The sequence below is a fragment of the Phalangium opilio genome, unplaced genomic scaffold (assembly GCF_054372755.1).
Source record: "Phalangium opilio isolate 3A_F unplaced genomic scaffold, DU_Popi_V2 ptg000088l_1, whole genome shotgun sequence".
NCBI lineage: Eukaryota > Metazoa > Arthropoda > Arachnida > Opiliones > Phalangiidae > Phalangium > Phalangium opilio.
In genome coordinates this window covers 3,755,671-3,774,933 of record NW_028324193.1, presented here as the reverse complement: position 1 = coordinate 3,774,933, position 19,263 = coordinate 3,755,671, and the positions used below count along the sequence as shown (strand labels likewise).

The following is a 19,263-nucleotide window of genomic DNA, read 5'->3' as shown; positions in this document are numbered from 1 at the left end:
TTCTTTTTACTTACTCTTTAAAACTAACCTGATAAATTACTTCTTTTTTTCATGTAAATGGAAGCTTCGAGATCAGTAGCACCTCCTGGAGGAGTCTGGATATTTTTCCTATAGTTCAGTTTTAAACTGTCGAAATAAGATACGGCTCTTTTCTTGATCGGTATCCTTTTCTTTATGGAATGAGTTGGCCATTTTCAGGCCCTTATGGATGACAAAAGCGTTATTTAAAACTGAAAATTTGTATCCTACAACGTGTAATTCGCAAACCTGCAAAGATATTAATCAATGGGTTAATTATCGATGGTTTCTTCTTTCTACACACGGTGGTATCTTGGTCTTACTTGACTTTTAAATTAAAGCCATATTGTCTAAACCATTCATCATGATAAGGCGCTGAATTTCTGCTGAAGAAGAAGGTTCCCAAGGATCTCTCCACAAGACTTCAAAAATGACAGCTAACTTATTAGTCATTGGTTCTCTATACCAGGCTTCGTAGTCAATATGTTTCTGACATTTCCAACAAAGCTCAATGTAAAAGAGGTGGGCGTCCATCATTTCCAAACGTTGTCCGTTTTATCCTTGGGTATTTGGGCTATTTCTTTCATTTCGAATGCGGGTACAACGTAAACAGTTTTATCATCTTTTCGAGATTCGAGAAAGAGCCTATTTTCTCAGGCATACTCCAGGAACATTTCGTGGAGGTTATAGTTGGGCATCATATCGACGTCTAAGACTAATACAAATTCTGTGGTGGAATTTCTTCTCATTGACATCAATAAGAGCGAAACCAGTACTTGAATGTACAGTTGCATTGTAGAATTTCATTATTTTTGGTAAGGCATCAATGTAATTTAGTTTCTTCGTTCTAGTTAACAACTTGAAGATTTTATCCTTTAAAGTTCTATTAAACCTTTCAATTACTCCGCATTTAATTGCACCTACACTAGTATAAAGACTTATTCCCTCTTTTCTTAAATAATCTTTAAACAATTTTGATAAAAATTCACTACCTTGATCAACATTAATTCGTATCGGCTTTCTTTCTTTAATAACTCTCCGCAAAGCTTTCAAAACCTCTTTACTAGTTTTATTTTTCTATGGAAGACTCCAAGCATATTTTGAGAGGATATCAATAATAGTTAGAATATATTGAAACCCTTTATTATATTTTTTAAGATTTCGTAGATCGATCAAGTCGCACTGAAATACTTCACTGGCTGTTGTAACGTAAGTACGATTTCTTGGAAAGTATATCCTCCTTGATTTGTGAATGGTATATGTTGGCTGAGACTGAAGCCATGTCTTAATTTTTTTCTTCGAAACATTTTTCACTCCTTGTTTCAATTTCTTTGCGCTACCGTAACTGAGAGGACTTTCACTGTTATAATACACTCGGCTTAACTTATTTTCCATAATTACACTTTCTCAAAGAAAGATTTTCTATTTAACCCTTGTCAATGTACGTTTAAAGCTATCCATTCATCTTCGTCTCTTATCAATGACGTCACAATTGTAGAAGATTTAACCCTTGTCAATGTACGTTTCAAGCTATCCATTCTCGTCTCTTATTAATGACGTCACAGATACAGTTGTAGAAGATTTAACCCTTGTCAATATACGTTTAAAGCTATCTCTCTCTTATCAATGACGTCACAGATACAGTTGTAGAAGAGAGGAGTTTCCCAATAGACGGCGCACGGTGTTTTCTCGCCAATGACGTCACAGATACAGTTGAAGAGACCGTCATACGCATGCGCAGACTCACCGCGAGTTTGCGCGCGGTTTTCAAATTTCGCGGTTTTCCCGCGAGGCGGCGCGCGGTATTTTCCCGCGAGGGGGCGCGCGGGTTTCCCCGCGAGGGGCTTCCCCGGCGGCGAGGGTCGTTGATTACGTCACTCATTACGTCATAGGTCATTGACCTACACTGGTGACCTTGACCTACATTCTACACCTACATTCTACACCTACGGAGGTACGAAGTGGGGGGATATACTACTGTAGTTAGTTACGTTTAAATAGTCACTGAATTACTTCTGCAAAAACTCGGGTTCGTCCGGGATTTGAACCCGGGACCACTCGCACCCTAAGCGAGTATCATACCCCTAGACCAACGGACCATGTGTGTAACTAAACATGCTCAACTCATAGGCCTACCTTGTCGTTAGTTGCATTTAATTAGCCTCTTAATTTCTTCTGCAAAAACTCGGTTTCATCCGGGATCTGAACCCGGGACCACTCGCACCAAAAGCGAGTACCATACCCCTAGACCAACGGACCATGTGTGTAACAAAACATGCTCATTTCATAGACCTACCCTGTAGTTAGTTGCATTTAAATAGTCACTAAATTACTTCGGCAAAAACTCGGGTCCGTCGGGATTTTATCTCGGGACCACTCACACCCTAAGCGAGTATCATACCCCTATACCAACGGACCATGTCTGTTACTAAATATGCTCAACTCATTGGCCTACCCTGTAGTTAGTTGCATTTAAATAGTCACTAAATTGCTTCTGCATAACCTCAGGTCCGTCCGGGGTTCGAACCCGGGACCACTCTCACCCGAAGCGAGTATCATACCCCTAGATTCACGGACCATGTTTGTAAAAAACATGCTCAACTCATAGGCCTACCCTGTAGTTAGTTGCATTTAAATAGTCTCTTAATTACTTCTGCAAAAACTCGGGTCCGTCCGGGATTTGAACCCGGGACCACTCGCACCCAAAGCGAGTATCATACCCCTAGAACATCGGACCATGTGTGTAACAAAACATGCTCATTTCATAGACCTACCCTGTAGTTAGTTGCATTTAAATAGTCACTAAATTACTTCGGCAAAAACTCGGTTCCGTCCGGGATTTTATCTCGGGACCACTCACACCCTAAGGGAGTATCCTACCCCTAGAAAAACGGACCATGTGTGTAACTAAACATGCTCATTTCATAGACCTACCCTGTAGTTAGTTGCATTTAAATAGTCACTAAATTACTTCTGCATATACTCGGGTCCGTCCGGGATTTGAACCCGGGACCACTCGCACCCAAAGCGTGTATCATACCCCTAGACCAAAGTACCATGTGTGTAACTAAACATACTCAACTCATAGACCTACCCTGTAGTTAGTTGCATTAAAATAGTCACTAATTTACTTTTGCAAAAACTCGGGTCCGTCCGGGATTTGAACCCCGGACCACTCGCACCCAAAGCGAGTATCACAACCTTAGACCAACGAACCATGTGTGTAACTAAACATGCTCAACTCATAGGTCTACCCTGTAGTTAGTTGCGTTTAAATAGTCACTAAATTACTTCTGCAAAAACTCGGGTTCGTCCGGGATTTCAACCCGGGAACACTCGCACCCTAAGCGAGTATCATACCTTTAGACCAACGGACCATGTGTGTAACTAAACATGCTCAACTCATAGGCCTACCCTGTGGTTAGTTGCTTTTAAATAGTCACTAAATTACTTCTGCAAAAACACGGGTTCGTCCGGGATTTAAACCCGGGGCCACTCGCACACTAAGCGAGTATCATACCCATAGACCGACGGACCATGTGTGTAACTAAACATGCTCAACTCATAGGCCTACCTTGTTGTTAGTTGCATTTAAATAGTCTCTTAATTACTTCTGCAAAAACTCGGGTTCATCCGGGATCTGAACCCAGGACCACTCGCAACCTGAGCGAGTATCATACCCCTAGACAAACGGCCCATGTGTGTAAGTAAAACATGCTCAACTCGAAAGCCTACAATTTAACTAGTTGCATTTAAATAGTCACTAAATTACTTCTGCAAGAACTCGGGTCCGTCCGGGATTTGAACCCGGGACTACTCGCACCCTAAGCGAGTATCATACCCTAGAACAACGGACCATGTGTGTAACTAAACATGCTCAACTCATATGCCTACCCTGTGGTTAGTTGCTTTTAAATAGTCACTAAATTACTTCGGCAAAAACTCGGGTACGTCGGGATTTTATCTCGGGACCACTCACACCCTAAGCGAGTATCATACCCCTAGACCAACGGACCATATCTGTAACTAAATACGCTCAACTCATTGGCATACCCTGTAGTTAGTTGCATTTAAATAGTCACTAAATTGCTTCTGCATAAACTCGAGTCCGTCCGGGATTTGAACCCGGGACCACTCACACCCGAAGCGAGTATCATACCCCTAGACCAACGGAAAATGTGTGTAACTAAACATGCTCAACTCATAGACCTACCCTGTAGTTAGTTGCATTTAAATAGTCACTTCATTACTTCTGCATATACTCGGGTCCGTCCGGGATTTGAACCCGGCACCACTCGCACCCAAAGCGTGTATCATACCCCTAGACCAAAGTACCATGTGTGTGACTAAACATACTCAACTCATAGACCTACCCTGTAGTTAGTTGCATTAAAATAGTCATTAATTTACTTTTGCAAAAACTCGGGTCCGTCCGGGATTTCAACCCGGGACCACTCGCACCCTAAGCGAGTATCATACCTTTAGACCAACGGACCATGTGTGTAACTAAACATGCTCAACTCATAGGCCTACCCTGTGGTTAGTTGCTTTTAAATAGTCACTAAATTACTTCGGGAAAACTCGGGTCCGTCGGGATTTTATCTCGGGACCACTCACACCCAAAGCGAGTATCATACCCCTAGACCAACGGACCATGTGTGTAACTAAACATGCTCAACTCATAGGCCTACCCTGAAGTTAGTTGCATTAAAATAGTCACTAATTTACTTTTGCAAAAACTCGGGCCCGTCCGGGATTTGAACCCGGGACCACTCGCACCCTAAGCGAGTATCATACCCCTAGACCAACGGACCATGTGTGTAACTAAACATGCTCAACTCATAGGCCTACCCTGTGGTTAGTTGCTTTTAAATAGTCACTAAATTGCTTCTGCATAAACTCGGGTCCGTCCGGGATTTGAACCCGGGACCACTCGCACCCAAAGCGAGAATCATTACCCTAGACCAACGGACCATGTGTGTAACTAAACATGATCAAATCATAGGCCTACCCTGTAGTTAGTTGCATTAAAATAGTCACTAATTTACTTTTGCAAAAACTCGGGTCCGTCCGGGATTTGAACCCCGGACCACTCGCACCCTAAGCGAGTATCATACCCCTAGACCAACGGACCATGAGTGTAACTAAACATGCTCAACTCATAGGTCTACCCTGTAGTTAGTTGCGTTTAAATAGTCACTAAATTACTTCTGCAAAAACTCGGGTTCATCCGGAATCTGAACCCATGACCACTCGCAACCTGATCGAGTATCATACCCCTAGACAAACGGACCATGTGTGTAACTAAACATGCTCAACTCATAGACCTACCCTGTAGTTAGTTGCATTTAAATAGTCACTAAATTACTTCTGCAAAAACTCGGGTCCATCCGGGGTTTGAACCCTGGACCACTCGCACCCAAAGCGAGTATCATACCCCTAGACCAACGGACCATGTGTGTAATTAAACATACTCAACTCATAGGCCTACCCTGAAGTTAGTTGCATTAAAATAGTCACTAAATTACTTCGGCAAAAACTCGGGTCCGTCGGGATTTTATCTCGGGACCACTCACACCCTAAGCGAGTATCATACAGCCAAACCAGTGATGCCGCGAATATTGATTTTACCGAATACCGAATATTCGGCCATGTTCTCGGCCGAATCACCGAATATTCGGCCACCGAATATTCGGGCGTGAGATATGTGCAACTCGCGCGAAACCGGTTATGAGCTGTAACCCGTTCCGCGAAATACGTACATCCCCGCACGGACCGCAATGGGACAAGTCTCATCATGGAAGAAGAAGGGTATGGAATGGTGAGGTGAATAGGCAGACGGCTTCGCGAAATGAAGGGTCACGTGGGAAAACTCTCCTCTCCTCTCGGCACTAGCTGTAACGCGATTACTGCTCTGCGCAATATTGGCGCGCAAGCAGAAAGAGGGATACACTGTTTAGACATGGAAGAACTCGCGTAGTTCTTCCATGGTTTAGATCCGCTCTCTACCGCCTCTGCTACAGCGGGCCTGCGCGGATACTTTCAACGTTGGTGATATACTCGGGAAGGAGGGAATGAAAAGGGGGAAGTAACGATTTTTCAACGCGCTCTCTTTAACACTATAGGACCCGTCTATAGCGTTTTTAGGTTTTTGGTTCATTTGCGAGTAGATCGTGTCACTATATGCTTTCTTTTATTCATCACAACTTACCACTGGTAGATTATAAATATTAAAGTAAAAATTTTTATTGAAATAAATAATTTTTTAGTAATTTTTCCGTTTTTTCCTTCATGATTGGAGATTCGGTATTCGGCCGAATGTTACGAAAAATTCGGCCGAATACCGAATACGAAAAAAATGGCCGAATACCGAATAGTAACCGAATATTCGTGGCATCACTACCCTAAACCAACGGACCATGTCTGAAACTAAATATGCTCAACTCATTGGCCTACTTTGTAGTTAGTTGCATTTAAATAGTCACTTAATTACTTCTGCATATACTCGGGTCCGTCCGGGATTTGAACCCGGAACCACTCGCACTCAAAGCGAGTATCATACCCCTAAACCATAGGACCATTTGTGTAACTAAACATGCTCAACTCATAGTCCTACCCTGTGGTTAGTTGCTTTTAAATAGTCACTAAATTACTTCGGCAAAAACACGGGTCCGTCGGGATTTTATCTCGGGACCACTCACACCCGAAAAAGTATCATACCCCTAGACCAACGTACCATTTGTGTAACTAAACATGCTCAACTCATAGGCCTACCTTGTTGTTAGTTGCATTTAAATAGTCTCTTAATTACTTCTGCAAAAACTCGGGTTCATCCGGGATCTGAACCCAGGACCACTCGCAGCCTGAGCGAGTATCATACCCCTAGAACAACGTACCATGAATGATACTGAAACATGCTAAACTCTTGGGCCTACCTTGTTGTTAGTTGCATTTAAATAGTCACTAAATTATTTCTGCAAAAACTCGGGTCCGTCCGGGATTTGAACCGGGGCCCACTCGCACCCAAAGCGAGTATCATACCCCTAGACCAACGGACCATGTGTGTAACAAAACATGTTCAACTCATAGACCTACCCAGTAGTTAGTTGCATTTAAATAGACACTTAATTACTTCTGCATATACTCGGGTCCGTGCGGGATTTGAACCCGGGACCACTCGCACCCAAAGCGAGTATCATACCCCTAGACCAACGGTCCATGAGTGTAACTAAACATGCTCAACTCATAGGTCTACCCTGTAGTTAGTTACGTTTAAATAGTCACTGAATTACTTCTGCAAAAACTCGCGTTCATCCGGGATCTGAACCCGGGACCACTCGCACCCAAAGCGAGTATCATACCCCTAGACCAACGGACCATGTGTGTAACTAAACATGCTCAACTCATAGGCCTACCCTGTGGTTAGTTGCTTTTAAATAGTCACAAAATTACTTCTGCAAAAACACGGGTCCGTCCGGGATTTAAACCCGGGGCCACTCGCACACTAAGCGAGTATCATACCCCTAGACCGAAGGACCATGTGTGTAATTAAACATGCTCAACTCATAGGCCTACCTTGTTGTTAGTTGCATTTAAATAGTCTCTAAATTACTTCTGCAAAAACTCGGGTTCATCCGGGATCTGAACCCAGGACCACTCGCAACCTGAGCGAGTATCATACCCCTAGACAAACGGCCCATGTGTGTAAGTAAAACATGCTCAACTCGAAAGCCTACAATTTAACTAGTTGCATTTAAATAGTCACTAAATTACTTCTGCAAGAACTCGGGTCCGTCCGGGATTTGAACCCGGGACTACTCGAACCCTAAGCGAGTATCATACCCTAGAACAACGGACCATGTGTGTAACTAAACATGCTCAACTCATATGCCTACCCTGTGGTTAGTTGCTTTTAAATAGTCACTAAATTACTTCGGCAAAAACTCGGGTCCGTCGGGATTTTATCTCGGGACCACTCACACCCTAAGCGAGTATCATACCCCTATACCAACGGACCATGTCTGTTACTAAATATGCTCAACTCATTGGCCTACCCTGTAGTTAGTTGCATTTAAATAGTCACTAAATTGCTTCTGCATAACCTCGGGTCCGTCCGGGGTTCGAACCCGGGACCACTCTCACCCGAAGCGAGTATCATACCCCTAGATTCACGGACCATGTTTGTAAAAAACATGCTCAACTCATAGACCTACCCTGTAGTTAGTTGCATTTAAATAGTCACTAAATTACTTCGGCAAAAACTCGGGTCCGTCGGGATTTTATCTCGGGACCACTCACACCCTAAGCGAATATCATACACCTACACCAACGGACCATGTCTGTAACTAAATATGCTCAACTCATTGGCCTACCCTGTAGTAAGTTGCATTTAAATAGTCACTAAATTGCTTCTGCATAAACTCGGGTCCGTCCGGGATTTGAACCCGGGACCACTCACACCCGAAAAAGTATCATACCCCTAGACCAACGTACCATGTGTGTAACTAAACATGCTCAACTCATAGGGCTACCTTGTTGTTAGTTGCATTTAAATAGTCTCTTAATTACTTCTGCAAAAACTCGGGTTCATCCGGGATCTGAACCCAGGACCACTCGCAGCCTGAGCGAGTATCATACCCTTAGACAAACGGCCCATGTGTGTAAGTAAAACATGCTCAACTCGAAAGCCTACAATTTAACTAGTTGCATTTAAATAGTCACTAAATTACTTCTGCAAAAACTTGGGTCCGTCCGGGTTTTGAACCCGGGACTACTCGCACCCTAAGCGAGTATCATACCCCTAGAACAACGTACCATGAATGATACTGAAACATGCTAAACTCTTGGGCCTACCTTGTAGTTAGTTGCATTTAAATAGTCACTAAATTGCTTCTGCATAAACTCGAGTCCGTCCGGGATTTGAACCCGGGACCACTCACACCCGAAGCGAGTATCATACCCCTAGACCAAAGTACCATGTGTGTGACTAAACATACTCAACTCATAGACCTACCCTGTAGTTAGTTGCATTAAAATAGTCATTAATTTACTTTTGCAAAAACTCGGGTCCGTCCGGGATTTGAACCCCGGACCATTCGCACCCAAAGCGAGTATCACACCCTTAGACCAACGAACCATGTGTGTAACTAAACATGCTCAACTCATAGGTCTACCCTGTAGTTAGTTGCGTTTAAATAGTCACTAAATTACTTCTGCAAAAACTCGGGTTCGTCCGGGATTTCAACCCGGGACCACTCACACCCGAAGCGAGTATCATACCCCTATACCAACGGACCATGTCTGTTACTAAATATGCTCAACTCATTGGCCTACCCTGTAGTTAGTTGCATTTAAATAGTCACTAAATTGCTTCTGCATAACCTCGGGTCCGTCCGGGGTTCGAACCCGGGACCACTTACACCCGAAGCGAGTATCATACCCCTAGATCAACGGACCATGTGTGTAATAAACATGCTCAACTCATAGACCTACCTTGTAGTTAGTTGCATTTAAATAGTCACTTAATTACTTCTGCATATACTCGGGTCCGTCCGGGATTTGAACCCGGGACCACTCACACCCGAAGCGAGTATCATACCCCTAGACCAACGGACCATGTGTGTAACCAAACATGGTCAACTCATAGGCCTACCCTGTAGTTAGTTGCTTTTAAATAGTCACTAAATTACTTCGGCAAAAACTCGGGTCCGTCCGGGATTTAAACCCGGGGCCACTCGCACACTAAGCGAGTATCATACCCATAGACCGACGGACCATGTGTGTAACTAAACATGCTCAACTCATAGGCCTACCTTGTTGTTAGGTGCATTTAAATAGTCTCTTAATTACTTCTGCAAAAACTCGGGTTCATCCGGGATCTGAACCCATGACCACTCGCAACCTGAGCGAGTATCATACCCCTAGACAAACGGCCCATGTGTGTAAGTAAATTATGCTCAACTCGAAACCCTACAATTTAACTAGTTGCATTTAAATTGTCACTAAATTACTTCTGCAAAAACTCGGGTCCGTCCGGGATTAGAACCCGGGACTACTCGTACCCTAAGCGAGTATCATACCCCTAGACCATCGGACCATGTGTGTAACTAAACATGCTCAACTCATTGGCCTACCCTGTAGTTAGTTGCATTTAAATAGTCACTAAATTGCTTCTGCATAAACTCGGGTCCGTCCGGGATTTGAACCCGGGACCACTCACACCCGAAGCGAGTATCATACCCCTAGACCAACGGAAAATGTGGGTAACTAAACATGCTCAACTCATAGACCTACCCTGTAGTTTGTTGCATTTAAATAGTCATTTAATTACTTCTGCATATACTCGGGTCCGTCCGGGATTTGAACCCGGGACCACTCGCACCCAAAGCGTGTATCATACCCCTAGACCAAAGTACCATGTGTGTAACTAAACATACTCAACTCATAGACCTACCCTGTAGTTAGTTGCATTAAAATAGTCACTAATTTACTTTTGCAAAAACTAGGGTCCGTCCGGGATTTGAACCCCGGACCACTCGCACCCTAAGCGAGTATCACACCCTTAGACCAACGACCCATGTGTGTAACTAAACATGCTCAACTCATAGGTCTACCCTGTAGTTAGTTGCGTTTAAACAGTCACTAAATTACTTCTGCAAAAACTCGGGTTCGTCCGGGATTTCAACCCGGGACCACTCGCACCCTAAGCGAGTATCATACCTTTAGACCAACGGACCATGTGTGTAACTAAACATGCTCAACTCATAGGCCTACCCTGTGGTTAGTTGCTTTTAAATAGTCACTAAATTACTTCGGCAAAAACTCGAGTCCGTCGGGATTTTATCTCGGGACCACTCACACCCAAAGCGAGTATCATACCCCTAGACCAACGGACCATGTGTGTAACTAAACATGCTCAACTCATAGGCCTACCCTGAAGTTAGTTGCATTAAAATAGTCACTAATTTACTTTTGCAAAAACTCGGGTCCGTCCGGGATTTGAACCCGGGACCACTCACACCCGAAGCGAGTATCATACCCCTATGCCAACGGACCATGTCTGTTACTAAATATGCTCAACTCATTGGCCTACCCTGTAGTTAGTTGCATTTAAATAGTCACTAAATTGCTTCTGCATAACCTCGGGTCCGTCCGGGGTTCGAACCCGGGACCACTTACACCCGAAGCGAGTATCATACCCCTAGATCAACGGACCATGTGTGTAAAAAACATGCTCAACTCATAGACCTACCCTGTAGTTAGTTGCATTTAAATAGTCACTTAATTACTTCTGCATATACTCGGGTCCGTCCGGGATTTGAACCCGGGACCACTCACACCCGAAGCGAGTATCATACCCCTAGACCAAAGGACCACGTGTCTAGCTAAACATGCTCAACTTATAGGCCTACCTTGTTGTTAGTTGCATTTAAATAGTCTCTTAACTACTTCTGCAAAAAATCGGGTCCGTTCGGGATTTGAACCCGGGACCACTCGCACCCAAAGCGAGTATCATACCCCTAGACCAACGGACCATGTGTGTAACCAAACATGCTCAACTCATAGGCCTACCCTGTAGTTAGTTGCTTTTAAATAGTCACTAAATTACTTCGGCAAAAACTCGGGTCCGTCCGGGATTTAAACCCGGGGCCACTCGCACACTAAGCGAGTATCATACCCATAGACCGAAGGACCATGTGTGTAATTAAACATGCTCAACTCATAGGCCTACCTTGTTTTTAGTTGCATTTAAATAGTCTCTTAATTACTTCTGCAAAAACTCGGGTTCATCCGGGATCTGAACCCAGGACCACTCGCAACCTGAGCGAGTATCATACCCCCAGACAAACGGCCCATGTGTGTAAGTAAAATATGCTCAACTCGAAAGCCTACAATTTAACTAGTTGCATTTAAATAGTCACTAAATTACTTCTGCAAAAACTCGGGTCCGTCCGGGATTAGAACCCGGGACTACTCGTACCCTAAGCGAGTATCATACCCCTAGACCAACGGACCATGTGTGTAACTAAACATGCTCAACTCATTGGCCTACCCTGTAGTTAGTTGCATTTAAATAGTCACTAAATTGCTTCTGCATAAACTCGGGTCCGTCCGGGATTTGAACCCGGGACCACTCACACCCGAAGCGAGTATCATACCCCTAGACCAACGGAAAATGTGTGTAACTAAACATGCTCAACTCATAGACCTACCCTGTAGTTTGTTGCATTTAAATAGTCACTTAATTACTTCTGCATATACTCGGGTCCGTCCGGGATTTGAACCCCGGACCACTCGCACCCTAAGCGAGTATCACACCCTTAGACCAACGAACCATGTGTGTAACAAAACATGCTCAACTCATAGGTCTACCCTGTAGTTAGTTGCGTTTAAATAGTCACTAAATTACTTCTGCAAAAACTCGGGTTCGTCCGGGATTTGAACCCGGGACTACTCGCACCCTAAGCGAGTATCATACCCTAGACCAACGGACCATGTGTGTAACTAAACATGCTCAACTCATATGCCTACCCTGTGGTTAGTTGCTTTTAAATAGTCACTAAATTACTTCGGCAAAAACTCGGGTCCGTCGGGATTTTATCTCGGGACCACTCACACCCTAAGCGAGTATCATACCCCTAGACCAACGGACCATATCTGTAACTAAATATGCTCAACTCATTGGCATACCCTGTAGTTAGTTGCATTTAAATAGTCACTAAATTGCTTCTGCATAAACTCGAGTCCGTCCGGGATTTGAACCCGGGACCACTCACACCCGAAGCGAGTATCATACCCCTAGACCAACGGAAAATGTGTGTAACTAAACATGCTCAACTCATAGACCTACCCTGTAGTTTGTTGCATTTAAATAGTCACTTAATTACTTCTGCTTATACTCGGGTCCGTCCGGGATTTGAACCTGGGACCACTCGCACCCAAAGCGAGTATCATACCCCTAGACCAAAGTACCATGTGTGTGACTAAACATACTCAACTCATAGGTCTACCCTGTAGTTAGTTGCGTTTAAATTGTCACTAAATTACTTCTGCAAAAACTCGGGTTCGTCCGGGATTTCAACCCGGGACCACTCGCACCCTAAGCGAGTATCATACCTTTAGACCAACGGACCATGTGTGTAATTAAACATGCTCAACTCATAGGCCTACCCTGTGGTTAGTTGCTTTTAAATAGTCACTAAATTACTTCGGCAAAAACTCGGGTCCGTCGGGATTTTATCTCGGGACCACTCACACCCAAAGCGAGTATCATACCCCTAGACCAAAGGACCATGTGTGTAACTAAACATGCTCAACTCATAGGCCTACCCTGAAGTTAGTTGCATTAAAATAGTCACTAATTTACTTTTGCAAAAACTCGGGCCCGTCCGGGATTTGAACCCGGGACCACTCGCACCCTAAGCGAGTATCATACCCCTATACCAACGGACCATGTCTGTTACTAAATATGCTCAACTCATTGGCCTACCCTGTAGTTAGTTGCATTTAAATAGTCACTAAATTGCTTCTGCATAACCTCGGGTCCGTCCGGGGTTCGAACCCGGGACCACTCACACCCGAAGCGAGTATCATACCCCTAGATCAACGGACCATGTGTGTAAAAAACATGCTCAACTCATAGACCTACCCTGTAGTTAGTTGCATTTAAATAGTCACTTAATTACTTCTGCATATACTCGGGTCCGTCCGGGATTTGAACCCGGGACCATTCACACCCGAAGCGAGTATCATACCCCTAGACCAAAGGACCACGTGTCTAGCTAAACATGCTCAACTTATAGGCCTACCTTGTTGTTAGTTGCATTTAAATAGTCTCTTAATTACTTCTGCAAAAACTCGGGTCCGTCCGGGATTTGAACCCGGGACCACTCGCACCCAAAGCGAGTATCATACCCCTAGACCAACGGACCATGTGTGTAACCAAACATGCTCAACTCATAGGCCTACCCTGTAGTTAGTTGCTTTTAAATAGTCACTAAATTACTTCGGCAAAAACTCGGGTCCGTCCGGGATTTTATCTCGGGACCACTCACACCCTAAGCGAGTATCCTACCCCTAGACCAACGGACCATGTGTGTAACTAAACATGCTCATTTCATAGACCTACCCTGTAGTTAGTTGCATTTAAATAGTCACTAAATTACTTCTGCAAAAACACGGGTCCGTCCGGGATTTAAACCCGGGGCCACTCGCACACTAAGCGAGTATCATACCCATAGACCGACGGACCATGTGTGTAACTAAGCATGCTCAACTCATAGGCCTACTTTGTTGTTAGTTGCATTTAAATAGTCTCTTAATTACTTCTGCAAAAACTCGGGTTCATCCGGGATCTGAACCCAGGACCACTCGCAACCTGAGCGCAGGGTTGGCAAGTTTTAAACAAATTGTTTTAAACTTTGGTTTAAAACTTGTTTTAAACAGCCATGAAAAAAAAACTTTAATTTGTTTAAAACGTTTTAAACAAAAAGTTTAAAACATGTTTTTTTATGGAGAAAAATTTCGAATATTTTTAACTCTTTTTTTATTTGAAAATGAGCGAAAAGATTAAATAATAGAAATAATAAGCTCCAGTCAAAACCTTCCAATTATTCGACTGTTTCAAATGTGTGTTTAATTGTTTGGAGACCATACCAGTGGTTTTATCCATTACCAATCTGTATTGAAGACTGATATTCAAAAATATGATTAAGGATAACTTATTTTGTCATCTACTTAAAGCAAAGCAATAACATTTTTCCTATGTGGTTTCTCTACACTGTTGGTACATTTTACTGTTCTAAAAAGATTACGCGTAATCTATAAAGCCAGGCCTTTGACAGTGCTAAAATTAATACGCCTAATCCGATAACGGAAAACATGAGCTCCTACAAATAAGTAAGGGGTGGTGAAGTTTAAAATGTATAATGAGTTCTGACCAAGAAACTCGGAAGTACGGAAGCGGAAATGACTGAATAGTGGCCACAAAAGAAATCAGGCATTTAGATATTAGGGGTTAAATGTACAAATTTACGCATCACACTCATTTTGTATCCGCTATTAAAAAAATTATATTTTCCTTTTGAAAAGATCGTTTGCTCTTTTTTTAACAGTCAGTAGAATTTTTCAAATATTAAATATTGTATCCTCAACACGTACTCCCTTTTAAATAATTAATTTCATGATAAAATGTTTTCTGAAAATCTAACTTTAAATCGTGTTATAAACAATAAAAACACAAACTTTTTTAACTAAGTTTTTGCCAACCCTGACAAGGACCCTTTCTTACACCTTCAAATTCTAAATTTTAGGAGCTCTTGATTTTCCTGTTTGACTTTGCAGTACATGTTCGTTGTACGTTGGTCTAAGGGTATGACACTCGCGCTGGTTGCGAGTGGTACCAGGTTAAATCCCGGAAGGTCGCGTCTTAGAGCTTCATATTATAAATTTAGGAGTATTTTTATTTTCGTGTTTTACTTCTCTATACGTTTCGTGGTTCGTTGGTCTAGGTGTATAATACTTGCTTTGGGTTCAAGTGGTCCCTGGTTCTAATTCCACACGGACAATTTCTTACACCTTGAAATTCTAAATTTATTCAATATTGAACGCTCAAAATAATTAATATCATAAAATAATTTCGGAAAATCTAATTTGTTCTTGAAAATGCGTAAATTTGTAGTTTTTTCAATCAATTTGGAGGGAATAAATCGACTAACCGTTAAATCAGTTGATTGAATTAAATATTGATTAAGGATTAAATTAATATAAATAAAGAAAAATTGCAATATCGGGACTTCAGTCAATTGATAAACGTCACTCTTATCGTTTGTTTTTTCTGTCTTGGTCCAAAGCAAGACCTTTTTTTAATCAAGTAGGTTGTGAAAATAAGCGCCTTGCGCTAGCGGGAGTAGTGGCTTAAATGTAGACCGGCGATATAGACAATTAGATCTGGAAGAGTGATTTAAACATGTTTAAAACTAGTTTTTTTTGTGCTTTTTTACTGTTTTTTTCTACTTGTTTAAAAAACAGTTTAAAACAAAAAATCGTGTTTTAAACAATAAAAAACACAACTTTTGTTTTTTTTTAAAAAATTAATTTTTGCCAACCCTGCCTGAGCGAGTATCATACCCTTAGACAAACGGCCCATGTGTGTAAGTAAAATATGCTCAACTCGAAAGACTACAATTTAACTAGTTGCATTTAAATAGTCACTAAATTACTTCTGCAAAAACTTGGGTCCGTCCGGGATTTGAACCCGGGACTACTCGTACCCTAAGCGAGTATCATACCCCTAGACCAACGGACCATGTGTGTAACTAAACATGCTCAACTTATTGGCCTAGCCTGTAGTTAGTTGCATTTAAATAGTCACTAAATTGCTTCTGCATAAACTCGGGTCCGTCCGGGCTTTGAACCCGGGACCACTCACACCCGAAGCGAGTATCATACCCCTAGACAAACGGAAAATGTGTGTAACTAAACATGCTCAACTCATAGACCTACCCTGTAGTTTGTTGCATTTAAATAGTCACTTAATTACTTCTGCATATACTCGAGTCCGTCCGGGATTTGAACCCGGGACCACTCGCACCTAAAGCGTGTATCATACCCCTAGACCAAAGTACCATGTGTGTAACTAAACATACTCAACTCATAGACCTACCCTGTAGTTAGTTGCATTAAAATAGTCACTAATTTACTTTTGCAAAAACTCGGGTCCGTCCGGGATTTGAACCCGGGACTACTCGCACCCTAAGCGAGTATCATACCCCTATACCAACGGACCCTGTGTGTAACTAAACATGCTCAACTCATAGGCCTACCCTTTGGTTAGTTGCTTTTAAATAGTTACTAAATTACTTCGGCAAAAACTCGGGTCCGTCGGGATTTGAACCCGGGACTACTCGCACCCTAAGCGAGTATCATACCCCTAGACCAACGGACCATGTGTGTAACTAAACATGCTCAACTCATAGGCCTACCCTGTGGTTAGTTGCTTTTAAATAAACACTAAATTACTTCGGCAAAAACTCGGGTCCGTCGGGATTTGAACCCGGGACTACTCGCACCCTAAGCGAGTATCATACCCCTAGACCAACGGACCATGTGTGTAACTAAACATGCTCAACTCATAGACCTACCCTGTAGTTAGTTGCATTTAAATAGTCACTTAATTACTTCTGCAAAAACTCGGGTCCGTCCGGGATTTGAACCCGGGACTACTCGCACCCTATGCGAGTATCATACCCCTAGACCAAAGGACCATGTGTGTAACTAAACATGCTCAACTCATAGGCCTACCCTGTGGTTAGTTGCTTTTAAATAAACACTAAATTACTTCGGCAAAAAATCGGGTCCGTCGGGATTTGAACCCGGGACTACTCGCACCCTAAGCGAGTATCATACCCCTAGACCAACGGACCATGTGTGTAACTAAACATGCTCAAGTCATAGGCCTACCTTGTTGTTAGTTGCATTTAAATAGCCTCTTAATTACTTCTGCAAAAACTCTGGTTCATCCGGGATTTGAACCCGGGACCACTCGCAACCTGAGCGAGTATCATACCCCTAGACCAACGGACCATGTGTGTAGCTAAACATGCTCAACTCTTAGACCAACCCTGTAGTTAGTTGCATTAAAATAGTCACTAATTTACTTTTGCAAAAACTCGGGTCCGTCCGGGATTTGAACCCCGGACCACTCGCACCATAAGCGAGTATCATACCCCTAGACCAACGGACCATGTGTGTAACTAAACATGCTCAACTCATAGGTTTACCCTGTAGTTAGTTGCGTTTAAATAGTCACTAAATTACTTCTGCAAAAACTCGGGTTCGTCCTTGATTTGGACCCGGGACCACTCGCACCCTAAGCGAGTATCACACCCTTAGACCAACGAACCATGTGTGTAACTATACATGCTCAACTCATAGGTCTACCCTGTAGTTAGTTGCGTTTAAATAGTCACTAAATTACTTCTGCAAAAACTCGGGTTCGTCCGGGATTTGAACCCGGGACCACTCGCACCCTAAGCGAGTATCACACCCTTAGACCAACGAACCATGTGTGTAACTATACATGCTCAACTTGTAGGTCTACCCTGTAGTTAGTTGCGTTTAAATAGTCACTAAATTACTTCTGCAAAAACACGGGTTCGTCCGGGATTTGAACCCGGGGGCACTCGCACACTAAGCGAGTATCATACCTCTAGACCGACGGACCATGTGTGTAACTAAAAATGCTCGACTCATAGGCCTACCCTGTAGTTAGTTGCATTAAAATAGTCGATAATTTACTTTTGCAAAAACTCGGGTCCGTCCGGGATTTGAACCCGGGACCACTCACACCCGAAGCGAGTATCACACCCCTAGACCAACGGACCATGTGTGTAACTAAACATGCTCAACTCATAGGCCTACCTTGTTGTTAGTTGCATTTAAATAGTCTCTTAATTACTTCTGCAAAAACTCCGGTTCATCCGGGATCTGAACCCAGGACCACTCGCAACCTGAGCGAGTATCATACCCCTAGACAAACGGCCCATGTGTGTAAGTAAAACATGCTCAACTCGAAAGCCTACAATTTAACTAGTTGCATTTAAATAGTCACTAAATAACTTCGGCAAAAACTCGGGTCCGTCGGGATTTGAACCCTGGACTACTCGCACCCTAAGCGAGTATCATACCCCTAGACCAACGGACCATGTGTGTAACTAAACATGCTCAACTCATAGACCTACCCTGTAGTTAGTTGCATTTAAATAGTCACTTAATTACTTCTGCAAAAACTCGGGTCCCTCCGGGATTTGAACCCGGGACTACTCGCACCCTATGCGAGTATCATACCCCTAGACCAACGGACCATGTGTGTAACTAAACATGCTCAACTCATGGGCCTACCTTGTTGTTAGTTGCATTTAAATAGCCTCTTAATTACTTCTGCAAAAACTCTGGTTCATCCGGGATTTGAACCCGGGACCACTCGCAACCTGAGCGAGTATCATACCCCTAGACCAACGGACCATGTGTAACTAAATATGCTCAACTCATAGGTCTACCCTGTAGTTAGTTGCATTTAAATAGTCACTTAATTACTTCTGCATATACTCGGGTCCGTCCGGGATTTGAACCCGGTACCACTCGCACCCGAAGCGAGTATCATACCCCTAGACCAAAGGACCATGTGTGTAACTAAACATGCTCAACTCATAGGCCTACCCTGTTGTTAGTTGCATTTAAATAGTC

At 43.1% G+C, this 19,263-nt stretch overlaps 19 non-coding genes across 19 annotated transcripts; all 19 read right to left on the bottom strand.

The window, feature by feature from the left end:
* Positions 1–2,045: 2,045 nt before the first annotated feature.
* TRNAP-AGG (transfer RNA proline (anticodon AGG)) lies at positions 2,046–2,117 on the bottom strand. The gene has a single exon. It is a non-coding gene; the product is annotated as a tRNA-Pro (tRNA).
* A 2,325-nt stretch (positions 2,118–4,442) lies between these two features.
* On the bottom strand, positions 4,443–4,514 carry TRNAP-AGG (transfer RNA proline (anticodon AGG)). The gene has a single exon. It is a non-coding gene; the product is annotated as a tRNA-Pro (tRNA).
* Positions 4,515–4,760: 246 nt separating this feature from the next.
* TRNAP-AGG (transfer RNA proline (anticodon AGG)) lies at positions 4,761–4,832 on the bottom strand. Its single transcript has one exon. It is a non-coding gene; the product is annotated as a tRNA-Pro (tRNA).
* Positions 4,833–5,080: 248 nt separating this feature from the next.
* On the bottom strand, positions 5,081–5,152 carry TRNAP-AGG (transfer RNA proline (anticodon AGG)). Its single transcript has one exon. It is a non-coding gene; the product is annotated as a tRNA-Pro (tRNA).
* A 248-nt stretch (positions 5,153–5,400) lies between these two features.
* Positions 5,401–5,472, bottom strand: TRNAP-UGG (transfer RNA proline (anticodon UGG)). The gene has a single exon. It is a non-coding gene; the product is annotated as a tRNA-Pro (tRNA).
* A 3,930-nt stretch (positions 5,473–9,402) lies between these two features.
* TRNAP-CGG (transfer RNA proline (anticodon CGG)) lies at positions 9,403–9,474 on the bottom strand. The gene has a single exon. It is a non-coding gene; the product is annotated as a tRNA-Pro (tRNA).
* An 87-nt stretch (positions 9,475–9,561) lies between these two features.
* TRNAP-CGG (transfer RNA proline (anticodon CGG)) lies at positions 9,562–9,633 on the bottom strand. Its single transcript has one exon. It is a non-coding gene; the product is annotated as a tRNA-Pro (tRNA).
* Positions 9,634–11,161: 1,528 nt separating this feature from the next.
* On the bottom strand, positions 11,162–11,233 carry TRNAP-CGG (transfer RNA proline (anticodon CGG)). The gene has a single exon. It is a non-coding gene; the product is annotated as a tRNA-Pro (tRNA).
* Positions 11,234–11,320: 87 nt separating this feature from the next.
* Positions 11,321–11,392, bottom strand: TRNAP-CGG (transfer RNA proline (anticodon CGG)). The gene has a single exon. It is a non-coding gene; the product is annotated as a tRNA-Pro (tRNA).
* An 88-nt stretch (positions 11,393–11,480) lies between these two features.
* Positions 11,481–11,552, bottom strand: TRNAP-UGG (transfer RNA proline (anticodon UGG)). Its single transcript has one exon. It is a non-coding gene; the product is annotated as a tRNA-Pro (tRNA).
* Positions 11,553–13,398: 1,846 nt separating this feature from the next.
* On the bottom strand, positions 13,399–13,470 carry TRNAP-AGG (transfer RNA proline (anticodon AGG)). Its single transcript has one exon. It is a non-coding gene; the product is annotated as a tRNA-Pro (tRNA).
* An 88-nt stretch (positions 13,471–13,558) lies between these two features.
* TRNAP-CGG (transfer RNA proline (anticodon CGG)) lies at positions 13,559–13,630 on the bottom strand. The gene has a single exon. It is a non-coding gene; the product is annotated as a tRNA-Pro (tRNA).
* A 247-nt stretch (positions 13,631–13,877) lies between these two features.
* Positions 13,878–13,949, bottom strand: TRNAP-UGG (transfer RNA proline (anticodon UGG)). The gene has a single exon. It is a non-coding gene; the product is annotated as a tRNA-Pro (tRNA).
* Positions 13,950–16,732: 2,783 nt separating this feature from the next.
* Positions 16,733–16,804, bottom strand: TRNAP-AGG (transfer RNA proline (anticodon AGG)). The gene has a single exon. It is a non-coding gene; the product is annotated as a tRNA-Pro (tRNA).
* A 725-nt stretch (positions 16,805–17,529) lies between these two features.
* Positions 17,530–17,601, bottom strand: TRNAP-AGG (transfer RNA proline (anticodon AGG)). The gene has a single exon. It is a non-coding gene; the product is annotated as a tRNA-Pro (tRNA).
* Positions 17,602–17,689: 88 nt separating this feature from the next.
* TRNAH-AUG (transfer RNA histidin (anticodon AUG)) lies at positions 17,690–17,761 on the bottom strand. The gene has a single exon. It is a non-coding gene; the product is annotated as a tRNA-His (tRNA).
* A 248-nt stretch (positions 17,762–18,009) lies between these two features.
* On the bottom strand, positions 18,010–18,081 carry TRNAP-AGG (transfer RNA proline (anticodon AGG)). The gene has a single exon. It is a non-coding gene; the product is annotated as a tRNA-Pro (tRNA).
* A 248-nt stretch (positions 18,082–18,329) lies between these two features.
* Positions 18,330–18,401, bottom strand: TRNAP-CGG (transfer RNA proline (anticodon CGG)). The gene has a single exon. It is a non-coding gene; the product is annotated as a tRNA-Pro (tRNA).
* A 568-nt stretch (positions 18,402–18,969) lies between these two features.
* Positions 18,970–19,041, bottom strand: TRNAP-AGG (transfer RNA proline (anticodon AGG)). Its single transcript has one exon. It is a non-coding gene; the product is annotated as a tRNA-Pro (tRNA).
* Between the last annotated feature and the right edge of the window lie 222 nt (positions 19,042–19,263).